Source organism: Homarus americanus, unplaced genomic scaffold (assembly GCF_018991925.1).
Source record: "Homarus americanus isolate GMGI-L3 unplaced genomic scaffold, GMGI_Hamer_2.0 scaffold15885, whole genome shotgun sequence".
Taxonomy (NCBI): domain Eukaryota; kingdom Metazoa; phylum Arthropoda; class Malacostraca; order Decapoda; family Nephropidae; genus Homarus; species Homarus americanus.
Window position 1 is genome coordinate 181633 of NW_024730186.1, and position 16723 is coordinate 198355.

General features: G+C 41.4%; 1 non-coding gene across 1 annotated transcript; it reads left to right on the plus strand.

The window, feature by feature from the left end:
* The first annotated feature begins 16320 nt into the window (after positions 1-16320).
* Positions 16321-16395, plus strand: Trnav-cac. The gene has a single exon. It is a non-coding gene; the product is annotated as a tRNA-Val (tRNA).
* Positions 16396-16723: the final 328 nt, after the last annotated feature.

Sequence of the window (16723 nt, forward strand, 5' to 3'; positions counted from 1 at the left end):
ATAATTTTCATTCACTTGACATTACCTAAAAAAAAAAAAATCAATAAGTTTTTTCCATCACTAAAACTCTCACGAAAAAAAAATAAAATAAAATAATTACATAGACGAGGCAACAAACAATAAACTTAAATTTTCTCATAAAAAAATATAACAATTCTACAAAAACAAATGAAAACAACAACAAACACAAGAACACAGGAACCACAAGTTTAATATCGGTCCTACAGAAAAAACAACAAATAAAATATAAACAAACACAAAGGTAAACAAACACAAGGGTAAACAAACACAAGGGTAAACAAACACAAGGGGTAAACAAACACAAGGGGTAAACAAACACAAGGGTAAACAAACACAAGGAAATTAAAACAAACACAAAAATTATTAGAAACAAACACAAGGGCAAACAAACACAAGAGATGAAAACAAACTCAAGAAATGCAAACAAACACAAGGGGTAAACAAACAAGAGGGGTAAACAAACACAAGGGGTAAACAAACACAAGGGGTAAACAAACACAAGGGTAAACAAACAAAAGGGGTAAACAAACACAAGGGGTAAACAAACACAAGGGTAAACAAACACAAGGGGTAAACAAACACGGAAATCAAGGTAGATGTGAGGGCAGCAGCCGTGGGGTGGGTAGGTGGGTAGTGGCGCCTGGGCTGCTGTGTAGTGTCCGGGTGTCTCTCATTGATAGACTCCGGGACCTGCTACCAACACCCGCCACAATACTATATGAGGGAGGTGTAGTGTGTCACTTGTCTCTACCCCCAGTATCTTCCCTTCTCTTCCTCCTCCTCTCTCTCGTCCTTCACTCTAACCTAGCCTTCCTTAACCTAACCTAACCTAACCTTACCTGCCCTAACCTGAGATGACCTAATCTAACCTAACCTAACATGACCTGACCTGAGATGACCTAATCTATCCTAACCAAACATGACCTGACCTAACCTAAAATGACCTTACCTAAGCTGACCTAACTTAAGCTGACCTAACCTAACCTGACCTAAACTAACTTTAACTGACCTAACCTAACCTACCCTAACCTAACCTGAATTGACCTAACTTAACCTGACCTGACCTGACCTAACCTAACCTAACCTAACCTACCCTAACCTAACCTAACCTGACCTGACCTGACTTGACTTAACCCATTAGGATTCAGGCCTATTAGGAACAAGGTTAGTTAAGATGTGAGTATTAAAATTAAGGTCAATTAGTACCGGGACCTATTAAAATTGGAGTCAGTTAGGATTGTGATCTGTCGGAAATGGGATCTACTATAACTGGAACCTATTAAAAACTGAGGTCTATTAGGACTGACTGAGAGCCTTTTAAAACTGAGGTCGGTCAATTAGCACCACAGTGAATCTATTAAAACTGAGAAATATTGGACCCTATTAAAACGAAGATCAATTAGGACAGGGGCCCATTAGAACATGGGCCCATTAAGACTGGTGCCCATTAATTATGAACCCCTCATGGGCTACAAATCGCGTAATCAGACACCACCTGAATCTTCTTCACTATATGGCCGCTCCTCCCAGCACTCCACCGAGGGAGGCTGGGAGATAAGATAACTGATGATAAACGAGTCAACTAATATAGATGCTAAACGAGTAACTAAAGAGAGATGATAAACGAGTTAATTAAGGTGATAAACAAGTTAATTAAGGAAGACAGAGAGAATAGAACAGATAATAAACGAGTTAATTAAGAAATATAATAAACGAGTTAACTAAGAAATACGATAAACGAGTTAATTAAGAAATACGATAAACGAGTTAATTAAGAAATACAATAAACGAGTTAACTAAGAAATACAATAAACGAGTTAACTAAGAAATACGATAAACGAGTTAATTAAGAAATACAATAAACGAGTTAACTAAGAAATACAATAAACGAGTTAACTAAGAAATACAATAAACGAGTTAACTAAGAAATACGATAAACGAGTTAATTAAGAAATACAATAAACGAGTTAACTAAGAAATACAATAAACGAGTTAACTAAGAAATACGATAAACGAGTTAACTAAGAAATACAATAACCGAGTTAACTAAGAAATACGATAAACGAGAGTTAACTAAGGTGACAAACGAATTAACTAAGAAATACGATAAAACCATTAACTAAGTATACAAACGAAATTAATCCAAGAAATACAATAAACGAGTTAACTAAGGTGACAAACGAATTAACTAAGAAATACGATAAACGAGTTAACTAAGACAAACGAATTAACTAAGAAATAAATGATAAACGAGTTAACTAAGGTGACAAACGAGTTAATAAGAAATGCAATAAACGAATTAACTAAGGTAATAAACGAGTTAACTAAGAAAGATGATAAACTAGCAACATACACACAAAAAAAATCATGGACAAGAGACAAGAAAAACAAGAATTAAATAAACCAAAAATAAAACTCTAAACCACGAATAACATGATGACAAGAGGGGCAACGGGGAATGAGGCAAGGGGGGGGGAACGAGGGGGCAAGGAGGAGGAGGAGGGACAGGGGTCAATCAAGGACAGGTACAAAGGCAGGTACAGGTCGACCCACGCCCCTGGTCCTCATCCCTCCTTCCCTCACCTGGACCTAACAAGCTAAGGTCCTTGTTCTTCCCTGCCTGACCACAGCCGTCCAGGGTTAAAACATTGACGAGAGAACCTGACGACTTCCTGGTCCATCTGAGGGCGGGCAGACAGACAGACAGACAGACAGACAGATAGACAGACACAGATAAACAGACAAATAGACAGGCAGACAGACAGGCAGATAGGCAGATTGACAGACAGGTAGATAGAGACAGGCAGACAGATAGACAGGCAGATAGTCTGATAGGCACAAACAGATAGACGGATAGGCAGACAGAGATATACAGCATGTAGACATTTAAACACAGACAGACAGACAGACAGACAGATAAATGCCAGATAATGCTCAAAAGTATCCTGGAAATTTTGAGAGCAACTGTACAAAATAATTATACAATACAGGTACAATAATTATCGTAAAGCAGAATAATCGTGTTGGATCTTGAATATAACAATTATTTACCATATCTAAGTAATATCAAGTATAATATTACCATAAATACAGTAATACCAAGACTGTTATTAAGAGCAATACTTTGAAATCACAAACTAATGAACTATATGGAAAGAAAGTCCGTTATATCGAGGGTCCGTTAAATGTAAAACCTGTATATAACGGACTGTGTAGAGGGGGAAATCCGTTATATCGAGGTTCTGTCAGTTGTGAAACCTCTACATAACGGACTATACGGAAAGTGAAGTCTGTTATATCAAGAATCCGTTAGATATGAACGTCCCCCATCTAACGGATTATAACCGTTAGATCGAATTCCGTTAGAAATTACAAATATTCAAAGCGTCTAAAAAAAATTTCCCAAACTTAAACATTATAACACGATACATGACGATAATTAATTAAAAGTAAACAATGGAGTTAATGACCAGAAAGTAAATAGGAACTAATAGTCCCCGGGCTTAATGGCATTACAACGGCAGAATATACATATATTAATTAGCCCACCAGCGCCCACAGTCGAGGTATTCTGCACAATTCACTCTACATTATGACACGAATGACTGAAAGTTAGCATTGTTTTATACATATTTTGAACGTCATGAAAACTGAACATTAAATTGGATGATAATAATAATAATAATAAAAATAATAATAATAATAATAATAATAATAATAATAATAATAATAATAATAATAATAATAATAATAATAATAATAAAACACACACATTTCACATAGTTCTTTACACCCCAATACGAGGATAACGACTAACCTGTTGGCAGAATCCGACCCCGGAGATATATATCCCACTACAACTTAAAACAAAGGAACATCACCCGAGTCGAGAGAGACAACAATGGTAAAGGCCCAAGAATATATCCAACACCCAAGGCGGACACATAGGTAGAGACTCCGGGTTAAATATTATATTCATTAAGGGCAATAATTCAACTCCTCGTCCCAGCAAGTGTGTACGACAATCTCGACAGGTGAAGTACATTAATATGCGTCGAAAATTGTTCACTTCATTACCCTGTGGCTGGCAGGTTTTTGTTCTCGGCGGCTCTTGGTTTAATTCGAGGTTCGCCAGTGTGTGTGTGTGTGTGTGTGTGTGTGTGTGTGTGTGTGTGTGTGTGTGTGTGTGTGTGTGTGTGTGTGTGTGTGTGTGTGAGCTAATTATTGTCTTGGGGGATTATTTGATATACTGTACATGACACCACACAAGCTTTAACACTTGGTTGCAGTATACATCAGAGGGTTACAAGGAAACTCAGTCATCCAGGTAATAAATATATCATTAAGTTACCAAGACCATCTATACCAAATTTCAATCGCACCAATCAAGTACTTCTGCAGGAATTGAGCGTCAGCGAGCAGACTGACGCACGGTCGTGTTGTAAGCTCACCCCGGCACACAACCTGGTGAGCTTAACTCTACCACAGCTCAAGAAATGTGCCTGAAGGTAGGTGTATTCTCCTTGACAGTGTAATGGCTAACACAGGTAAAGCTACAGTACTGGTTAATTGTAGTAACCACCACAAACAAAGACGGCGGATTCTGGAAACAGTCGTACAGGAAACACAATTATAGTTGGCTGTATTCATATTGACAGGGTAATCGCCGAGACAGCAGGAACGATCCAAGTTACACTGCTCGTTAACTTGTAGCAACAAATGGAAGGACGGGAGATTACTGTGTGGCAATTACTCCTACGTCTGTGTGTTATAACTCTGCTCTGTCCTCTTTTGTTGATCTTCGTACTCATCAACGCGTTCCGGGGCTTTGTTGAAGTGAGGTTATTGGTGACGACCTTTGTTCGTGAAGCTCTTTCTAAATAACGCGTCTCGCCACTCTTATTGAAGGCGTTCATTAACAAGATGGAGGGAGTGTTCGTTAACGACTCCCTGGAAAAACATCTTTGTCTGCAGGAAATTGATCCGTCAGAGACAAACACCTAAAGGATTTATATTTAGCAGTTGTTGTTAAAACGTCATTTTGAATTAAACTGACGAATTCGCAGGGTGAATCTGTCCGGGGTGAGTTTATATGAAAATATGTATTGCTCTTAGTGTGTTGGAGAGTACGCTGCCACACCGTGTATCTTGCGAGGTGGTCAACATACTAGGTGCCACATTCGCCTGCCACACCTTATATCTTGTGAGGTGGTCAACATACTAGGTGCCACATTCGCCTGCCACATCTTGTATCTTGTGAGGTGGTCAACACACTAGGCACCACCTTCCTCTGCCACACCTTATATCTTGTGAGGTGGTCAACACACTAGGCACCACCTTCCTCTGCCACATCTTGTATCTTGTGAGGTGGTCAGCATACTAGGCACCACCTTCCCGTGTCTTGTCTTTGCTCACGCCGGTCGGGTTTATTAAGTAGTGTGGGGTGGACATTTATACCATGTATCTAGAAACATTAGAGAAAGTTCATATGCAAAACAGGAGGCAGCGCGTGCCGTCAGCTGCTGTGGATGTGACCCCCCTGGCTGGTCTCCCACCAATGGTCGATTTATGACCTCAAACGCCGAGTAAAACATAACTTATGTAGGAACATCATACACACTGCTTGACGATCTTATCCCTTGTGTGTGTGTGTGTGTGTGTGTGTGTGTGTGTGTGTGTGTGTGTGTGTGTGGTGTGTGTGTGTGTGTGTGTGTGTGTCGGTGTGTCGGTGTGTGTGTGTGTGTGTGTGTGTGTGTATGTGTGTGTGTCGGTGTGTGTGTGTGTGTGTGTGTGTGTGTCGGTGTGTGTGTGTGTGTGTGTGTCGGTCGGTGTGGTGTGTGTGTGTGTGTGTGTGTGTGTGTGTGTGGTGTGTGTGTGTGTGTGTGTGTGTCGGTGTGTACATGCACTCACACACTCACAAGAACGGTGTTCACTGTTTAATGACGCGTAAATTCTCTTAAAGTGTTTAAGGAGCTTAAAATAAATATTAGTTATCGTGTTAAATATATACTCACAGTAAGTCACTCACTACACTGTACTCTTCAAGTATTTTATTTACGCGAGGTAGGTAAAGATTGCCTACCTGCTGGGCCCTAGTTAAGTTGACCTCCCTGCCAGTTGACTCTCCCCTGCCAGTTGACTCTCCCCTGTCAGTTGACTCTCCCCCTGCTAGTTGCTGCCAGTTGACTCTCCCCCTGTTGACAGTTGACTCTCCCCTGTCTTGACTCTCCCCTGCTTTGACTCTCCCTGCCAGCCACTCTCCCCTGCCAGTTGACTCAGTTGACTCCTCCCTGCCAGTTGACTCTCCCCCTGCCAGTTGACTCTCCCCCTGCCAGATGACTCTCCTCCCTGCCAGATGACTCTTCTTCCCAGATGACTCTCCCTCCCCTGCCAATTAACCCTCCTCCTCCCAGCTAACCCTCCCTTCCCCTTCCTTCCCCTGCCAGCCAACTCTCCATACCTGCCAACTCTCCCCTCCCAGTATCCCACCCCTCTCCCTGCCAGTCAACGTTCCCCCTTCCACCCTCCTCTCTCCCTAGCCAACACTCCCCTGCCCCCCGCCAGCCAATCCCTCACCACTAACCAAGACACTCATTTCATTCCCTCCTTCAGAAAATTTCCCTAACCCAACTTTTCCACTCACCCTCTCAGCTACAATAAAGTCATCTCTGGGCTAGGTAATGTGGTCAGGGGCTTATTAAAGTGTGTCCGTGGGCTTATTAAAGGTGTGTCCGTGGGGCTTATTAGGTGTGTCCGTGATGGTTGAAAATCTATTAAAAAAATGGAATATTTGGGAGGGCTGTTAGAGACGGCAGGTTAATGTAGAACATTCCTGGGCTACTGTCGGTCCTCATTGAAGTATGTTAATGGATATACTGGTAGTTTAGTGTGTGTGTGTGTGTGTGTGTGTGTGTGTGTGTGTGTGTGTCCTGCCTGCCTGCCTGTATGTATGTATGTATGTATGTATGTATTACAAGTGTCGGAATATGAACCAATGAACAGATTACTGGTCGGCATATGAACTTGGAATGATTCGTTGTGTGGACACTGAAGCAGTTAAAAATTGAGATATTATATGTTATACTTGAAATATAGTAACATTAGTTTCGATGGGTTTAGTGAAACAAAGTAATGTTTATTGTATTAGTCTCGAATACTGATGAATGAGTGAGCGTTCGATAGTTATATGCGGATTTGCAACGTGAACGTCTTTTGTTTAGGACGTCATTTCCACCCACCTCTGCTCGCTTAGTTTTACCTCTCAGAGCCGGGTGGCTTTAGTATTGGGCTGGCAGTCATAAGATAAGTATCTACTTTCCTCTTGTATATTTCTAGTGGTATAACGTGTAAACTTTGCTCCACCTTTAAGAACACCAAGCATTATATGGTGACTTATATGTGAGATTGTGGGTATTCATATTTCAGAACTCCAGGGTAAAATAACTAACTTGTTTATGAATTACGCTGTTGGATAACCACGTTGTCCACGGTAATTTGTTAATTTAAATAAGTGTTTAGTCATTACTTTTATGATTATTATTTTGTCACTCGGTTGAGTCACTTGTTTGGTCTTTTGTTTTATTTTTGTATATTACCGATATATTTATTTTTTGTTTGTTGGTAAATGTAATTAAATTTACTTCATGATTTTCAATATACCCCATAGTAATGAGGTGATGATTTGGTGGGATCTATTGCTTGGACCTTCGATACAAGGATAACCATAATGATAGTTAACTCAACTTTAAGAATAATACAAAGTGAAGTTGAATTTGAATTACATTGTTACAACCTAAGAGGCCAAGGTCGTAACAGTATGTATGTATGTATGTATGTATGTATGGCGACTTCCGGTAGTAGGTATTAGGCAGCTACCAAACAGGGAGGTACTACCGCCTGGGAAGATATTGGAAGCATAATGTATTGTCTAATGGTAGACCCTGCTGCCACATGGCATCACAACAATTGTGACCAAGTCCCAGGTTGCTGATCTGACTTTCTGCCTCATTTACACACAATTGCAGGGTCTCAATTGTTTCTCACTATTAATCTTTTTTATTTTTTATTTATTTATGGTCTTTTATTATTATTATTATTATTATTATTATTATTATTATTATTATCATTATATAATTATTTTGTATGTTTTTTTTAATATTCTTTATAATTTTGTATTGTTTTACTTTTTTTCAAATTTTATTTATTATTATTATTATTATTATTATTATTATTATTATTATTATTATTATTATTATATTTTCGCCCCCCAGGCCCTGATGTGGGTCATTGACCTGTGCCCGGGTGGGCTAATCCCCGTGAAAAAAAAATAATAATAATAATAATTTTGGAGACAGCCAAGAACTTTTCCTTAAAGAATGAATTCAGTTTAGAAACAGCTTGAGGACTCTTTAACTTGTCGCCAGAATAAATTTGGAGTTAGTTGAGAACTTTTGTTTGTAGGAAGAATTTAATTTGGCGTTAGTTGGGGGAGGAAGAAGAAGAGGAGGGGGAGGGAAAGAGGAGAAGAAATGGGGGAGAGGAAGAGAGGAAGAAGATGAAGAGAAGGAAGAGGGGGAAGAGAAGGCAGAGGAAGACGACGAAGAGGAGATGGAGGGGCAGTAGCGAGCAAGGAGGAGGTATGCTAAGGAAGGTGTATGGAAGAAGAAGAATTAAAGAACGGAGGGGAGATAGACGGAGTGAGATAATTACAGTATAAAAGGAGGAAGAAGAAAATGAAGGAAGAAAGAAAGAACAAAATGAGAAAAAGGAGAAGAGGAAAAAGAAACAAGTAAAGCGGAGAAAAACAAAATAAAAAGGAAACATGAAAAAAATAAATAAAGAATAAAAGACGGATCAAAGAAAAGGAAGAAAAATAAATGAAAAAAAATGCGTGGAAGGAAAAGCCATTAAAAACACACTCCTTCGACCTAAGAGTCCTACAAAATGGCGACGAAATCACACAGAGACTCTACATAAACATGAGTTCATTTACCTACAGCTAACGAAATAAAAACAAAACACATATGAAGGCTTTAATAATTCGGTTTTCATCTCTGGATAAATATTTATCATTTAACTTAAAAAAATAAAAAAATAAATAAAAAATAAATAAATAAATAAATAAAATACAAATAAATTTAATTAAAATAAAATCACCAAAAATATGCTCAAACTTTTCCTCGGTGAAAATAATAAACTTTTATACTTCTAAATAATTCGTTTTCTCGCGAGTTTTGTGGCCAGAGCGTCAAAATTTACCATTACTGCAGATAAGAAGAAAAATTATTTCCGAGTCTACTAGTTTTTTCCTCTACCATTTAATCCTCTCATTTACTGTCATCTGACATGTCACTCACTGCCATCTGTCATGTTACTCACTGCCATCTGTCATGTTACTCACTGCCATCTGTCATGTTACTCACTGCCATCTGTCATGTTACTCACTGCCATCTGTCATGTTACTCACTGCCATCTGTCATTTTACTCACTGCCCTCTACCATGTTACTCAGTCTTCTGTCATGTTCCTCACTGGCATGTTACTCACTGTCTTCTATCATGTTACTCACTGCCATCTGTCATGTCACTCACTGTCTTCTGTCATGTTACTCACTGTCTTCTATCATGTTACGCACTGCCATCTGTCATGTCACTTTTTATCATCTGTCATGTTTCTCACTGTCATCTGTCATGTTACTCACTGCCATCTGTCATGTTACTCACTGTCATCTGTCATGTCACTCTTTATCATGTCAAGTTACTCTTTATCATCTGTCATGTTACTTACTGTCATGTCATGTTACACACTTGTCACGTCATTCATTGTCACCTCTCTCCCTCACTCACCTCTCCCCACTCACTTTCATCTCTAACCACTCACTCGCCTCTCATCTCCCCCTCACTCCCATCTCCCCCTCACTCTTCTCCCCACTCACCTCTCCCCCTCACTCTCATCTCCCTCCTCGTTCTCTTCTCCCACTCACTCTCATCTCCCTCCTCACTCTTTTCTCCCACTCACTCGCATCTCTTCCCATTTACTTTCATCTCTCTCCCACTCATGTCCCTTTCATCCCTTTCTTATCCCTTTTTTGATCTTCTCTGTCTTTCCTATCTCCATTATTTATCCAGTTTGGACCAATTTTCCCCTTCCTTCCCCTCTTTCTCCAAGTCTTCATTAAATTTTTCCCCCACTTCCCTCGTTTATTCTAAGTTTCTTGTTTTTCTCTTCACTTCCTTTGTTTATTCACAGCTTCGTACTTCCCTTCACTCATTTACTCTTCCTTACTTCCGTTTTATCTATCTATCTATCTGTGTATGTCAGTGTGTCTATCAATCTATAATTCTGGAGTGATCTATTTCTCATCCACCAGCAGGTAAACATCCATCTTCCAACATCCATCAAGACCACCACCTCACCTTCCAACATCCATCTGGTTCACCACCTCATCCTCCAACATCACCGCCTCATCCTCCAACATCACCACCTCATCCTCCAACATCACCGCCCTATCCTCCAACATCTGCCTCATCCTCCAACATCACCGCCTCATCCTCCAACATCACCCTCATCCTCCAACATCACCGCCTCATCCTCCAACATCACCGCCATCCTCAACATCCACCTCATCCTCCAACATCACCTCATCCTCCAACATCTGCCATCCTCCAACATCACCGCCTCATCCTCCAACATCACCGCCCCATCCTCCAACATCACCGCCTCATCCTCCAACATCACCGCCTCATCCTCCAACATCACCGCCTCATCCTCCAACATCACCGCCCCATCCTCCAACATCACCGCCTCATCCTCCAACATCAAAACACACACTTAGTTCACCGTTCCCCACTGCCTCCCCTTTACACATCTCCTCATCTCTTCCCCAGACTCTCACTTGACGTAATTCCAACTCATGTCAACAGAGAAACCCATAAAAGCCTCCCTCTCACCCCCCTCTCACCCCACCCTCTCTCTCCACCTCTACCATCCCACCCCTGAAAAGGCTTCAAAGCAAAACCTAATCGAAGCAGATGAGCAATAGGACGGGGGTTTCGGATTTGATGAAACCTTCCCTCGGGGTGAGATTCGTAAACAAGAATGATGACGTTTGGAACCAATGAAGCGGAATGAGTTTCGGAGCAAGTGAAATTCTTTATAAATGAGAGAATACCCACGTCGACCTTCCCGGATTCCCTGAGGTGGTGGTGATGGTAGTGGGGAGGGAGGGGGGGGGAGGGGAGGTGCACGTGTTCCCCCACCTCCTCTCTACTATCTATAAAATCTTGTTTTGGACCCGCACCCACTACCCTGTGTGTCGACCCTGTCCCTAAAAAAATCATTTTGCATAAAACTTAACAGGATTAAACGAGCACTTTAGAGCGTCCACTCTCCCCTGGGTATTGAATATCACGTGTAATTTCGTCCACTGCTCTCCATTATTTCCCATTTACACTTTGTTTTTACAGTCCGGTATATGATTTTCAGCTGGTAGTTGTGTGCTCACGTGGACGGGGGTAAGTAAAGCAAGCGGTCAAGACTAGTTATGTGTGTTATGTTCAGAGGATAACCTGAGAGGTATATGTTCACAAGACATCATTATAGGTGGTCAAACAGCCCGAGGACCCGCAGTAAAGCTTAAAAGGTCGTAACTCAGGACAAGAGCGACGGGTAATACTGATAATCAAACTGGTGGAGAACTTAGTGTAATATAGCAACTCGCCAAGTGGGTTCATAACCCTTGTTGGGTGTTCCACATACTCTGTTTGCAGCGTCTGGACGTACACACACCTGGACGTACACACACCTGGATGTACACACACCTGGACTTACACAGGTCTGTACGAATACACGCCAGGACACACTACTACTACTACTACTTTGCTGTCACTCGGAATCGAATATGACGATCATCATCTTCGTAGGTGAGCTCTGAGGTGACTAAAGAGGCCGATACGGGACCAGCAGGGCCGTCCACAGATGCTGCACGTGTGGAGGGCTACATCTAGTGCGGGAGAGGTGGCGCCAGCGTCTTTTTCCGGCTCAACATCGCCTCGGTAATACAGTCAGGCTAACAGTATTGACACATACAACGCCGTGTTCGGTCAGGACACTTATACACGCCTGAACTCTACACACACATCTGGAGTAATACACGCCTGGATGTATACACACTTCGGATATTACAAATGCAACCCGACATACACACGCTTGGAACAATCGAGAAAAGTCATACAACACTTAATACATCCCATACAACACTTAATACACCCCACACAACACTTAATACATCCCATACAACACTTAATACACCCCATACAACACTTAATACATCCCACACAACACTTAATACATCCCAAACAACACTTAATACATCCCATACAACACTTAATACATCCCATACACCACTTAATACATCCCATACAACACTTAATACACCCCACACAACACTTAATACATCCAATACAACACTTAATACGTCCCATACAACACTTAATACATCCCACACAACACTTAATACATCCCAAACAACACTTAATACATCCCACACAACACTTAATACACCCCACACAACACTTAATACACCCCATACAATACTTAATACATCCCATACAACACTTAATACACCCCACACAACACATAATACACCCCATACAACACTCTAATACACCCCACACAACACTTAATACACCCCACAATAACACTTAATACACCCCACACAACACTTAATACATCCCATACAACACTTAATACACCCCACACAACACTTAATACACCCCACACAACACTTAATACATCCCATACAACACTTAATACACCCCACACAACACTTAATACATCCCACACAACACTTAATACATCCCATACAACACTTAATACACCCCACACAACACTTAATACACCCCACACAACACTTAATACACCCCACACAACACTTAATACACCCCACACAACACTTAATACATCCCACACAACACTTAATACACCCCATACAACACTTAATACACCCCAAACAACACTTAATACATCCCATACAACACTTAATACACCCCACACAACACTTAATACACCCCACACAACACTTAATACACCCCATACAACACTTAATACATCCCATACAACACTTAATACACCCCACACAACACTTAATACACCCCATACAACACTTAATACATCCCATACAACACTTAATACACCCCACACAACACTTAATAAACCCCTCCCAACACAAACACTCTGTGGGTTCCTGAATATAAAACACAGGTAATATTAAAACTGTTCACGTGAGTCTAAAAAAGAATCCAAGTCCTTTATCAGAGAGAGAGGTAAGTCCCACACCCCCTCTTATATCTTGACAGGGAGATCCAACCCCTTATCAGATAATTCAACCCAGTTTATAGCCTAGGCCCCTCGTGGATACCCTATCAGCTTTATGAGGGCAGGCGGGGATGTCCACCTTGGTACAAGAAGGTATAGGACTCGGGTAGTGTGTGTGTGTGATGTAACGGTATAATTAAATGGAAAGGGAATTGGTGGTGTGTGAGTTGTAGGGTGGTGGATGTGAGTGTGTGTGTGTGAGTAGGGAGGTGAAATTGGTGTGTGTGTGTGTGTGTTTGGTAGCGAAATTGGCTAATAGGAATGTGAAATTAGTTCTACATGTGTGGTTAAAGAAGTGGATTTGGTCCTAGTGTGCGAATGATCTGAGCAGTGAGTGGTCCAAACACGCGGGTAACCGAGAAGCAAATTGACAATAGTTTGCGGAGGACTGGAAGGAAAATCAAGCACGCTTTACAGTTAGTTGGGAAGAACATTGGTATTAGTATATAGTTAACCAAGAGCTGTGTGGGTGACTAGAGAGCTGTGAGGGTGACCCGAGGGCTGTGTGGGTGACAAGGGAGCTGTGAGGATGACTTGAGGGCTGTGTGGGTGACTTGAGGACTGCGTGGGTGACTAGGGAGCTGTGAGGGTGACTTGAGGGCTGCGTGGGTGACTAGGGAGCTGTGAGGGTGACCTGAGGGCTGTGTGGGTGACCTGAGGGCTGTGTGAGGAACCTGAGGGCTGTGAGGGTGGGTGCTGGGGTGAAAAGGAGTGACACTAGGATAGGGTGACTGCGGTATGGTTTAGACTGGGGTGTGTGGGGAGAGGAGACTGAGGTGGGGGAAGGATAGCCTGGGGTGAGGGCAGGATGTTGCTGTTGTTGTGACTGGGTGTTGTAGCTGAGTGTTGTGACAGTGTTGTGGCTGAGTGTTGTGGTGTTGTGGCTGGGTGTAGTGGCTGTGTTGTGGTGTTGTGGCTGGGTGTTGTGGTTGGTGTTGTGGTGAAGTGGTTGGGTGTTGTGGTGTTGTGGCTGCGTTGTGGTCTGCTTCGTATTTTATGACGCTAAACGAACCTTCGCTCCATTTTGGTGTTGTGTCTGCATGCCTCCCCACCACCATGTCTCTATCCAAAGTGTGCGGTCACATGGCTACCAAACACTACGTCCTAGAGTCCTATAGACTGTGAGAAAATAGAACCTTTGTGGCCAGATCTCAAGCACACTGTGTGAAATGCCAGAACACTTTATCTCTAATGGCAAGATAGCTGATATATATTTATATTGTATTCATTTTTTTTTGCACTTAGTAGTTAAGTCAATATATATATATATATATATATATATATATATATATATATATATATATATATATATATATATATATATATATATATATATAATATATATATATATATATATATATATATATATATATATATATATATATATATATATATATATATATATATATATATATATATATATTTCATGTAGATCCATAATGAAAACGTGGATAAGATAGTCTTGGATAACACGGGAAAAGTGGAAGTCATCGGAGCACCTTAGCTTCGCCTCTCTCTGTCCATGTAATCCAGTTGCCTCTGACGATGTCTTGAATAAAGACGAAAGCTAAGGTGCTCCGTTGTTTCCTTTTCCTGTGATTTTAATAAGAGAGATATATATATATATATATATATATATATATATATATATATATATATATATATATATATATATATATATATATATATATAGTATATACAACTTATTTGAATACATTGTGTGAATAACAAAGTGTGCGGCCAAACATATGGCCTCACTCACGCAGTTGTGAATAAGTCATCTCTTACAGGATATGTGGAGAACTAAATAAATAATGTATTGGAAATACTCTAACATTCAATGCCACAACATCCTGACCACTGGGGTCTGTTATACACACCCTTTGTGGCCTCTGCCCTGTAATTCTTTTTGCGATATAGCTCACAGAATGAGTATGGGGTGCACAATAAACTAGCTGCTGCCTGAAGCAAAATTCATAATTCATTCCCCCACCGGCCAGGCCAGGTCAGCCCAGGCTACGATTGCCTTTACACTATAATAAAGAAATATTATTTACATGTTTCAGCGATCAATTCTCGAACCCAGAATTTAGGTAATGCATATGTGATTAAGAGTAATGTTTATAATTTACAACAGAAATGAATTATAGTATACAAGTTTGAGCCATGTTTGTGAAGCAAGTTCTTCCTCCACTGGTGTAAAATCGACCAAACAGCTTGAGAATACAAGGTAACACGAGGATATATTTTGATCAATCTGCAACGTTTATCTACCTTATGATCACCTAAAGATTACACACCCCAGTTTATTTAATACACCTGATGATTAAACACCCTCACGCCCCCTCGTGTACGTTAAGACCAACTATTATGAGGCAAACTAAAGTCAACGAAGGTCAACAACAAACTAAGGTCAACGAAGGTCAACCACAAACTAAGGTCAACGAAGGTCAACCACAAACTAAGGTCAACGAAGGTCAACCACAAACTAAGGTCAACCACAAACTAAGGTCAACAACAAACTAAGGTTCAACGAAGGTCAACCACAAACTAAGGTCAACGAAGGTCAACAACAAACTAAGATCAAAGTAAATGGCTAAAATCGTACTGGGAAGCCACGCCCTCCTCCTCCTCTCCCAGCTTCCCAGAGTACCTGTCCATCGGAGCCTCGTTCACCCACCCTTCAACACAAAAACAAGACTGACCTCATATAACCCTTAGGCCTGACCTTAAGGGAAGGGGTAAGACAAGGTCATGGAGAAGAAAGGTTCGTACCAGGAAGCGTCGCCCCCTTTCACACCTGTACACTGGGGCCGCCTCCGCCCCTCCCCTACATCCACAGCCACTCACCACCCGGGCCATCCCTCAAGTGGCCCTCAACTACCCCCGGGGACCATCCCGGTCGGGTGTGTGTGTGTGTGTGTGTGTGATGGTGTAATGGTCAGCATGCTCGCCTCACAAGCGAGCGGACCCGGGTTCGATCCCCGGGGAGGGTGAAACTATGGGCAAGTTTCTTTACGCCATTTGCCTCTGTCTACCAAGCAGTAATTCGGAACCTGGATGTTAATCGATTTGCGGATCGTGTTCCGGGGTAATGGTTAGCCAGTGCAGTTGGCGAGTTGTCCGGCCTTCTCAGACTATGCGTTGACACTGGGTAAGACAACTCGTTAACTCAGGTGTGGTTGTTGTGTTGGCGACAGCTTCTACACCTTAAACAAATTCACGCCGAGGTGGCCCTTGGGCCGGCCATCCTCGTTACACAAGGGGCAACCATTATTATTATTATTATTATTATTATTATTATGTGTGTGTGTGTGTGTGTGCGCGCA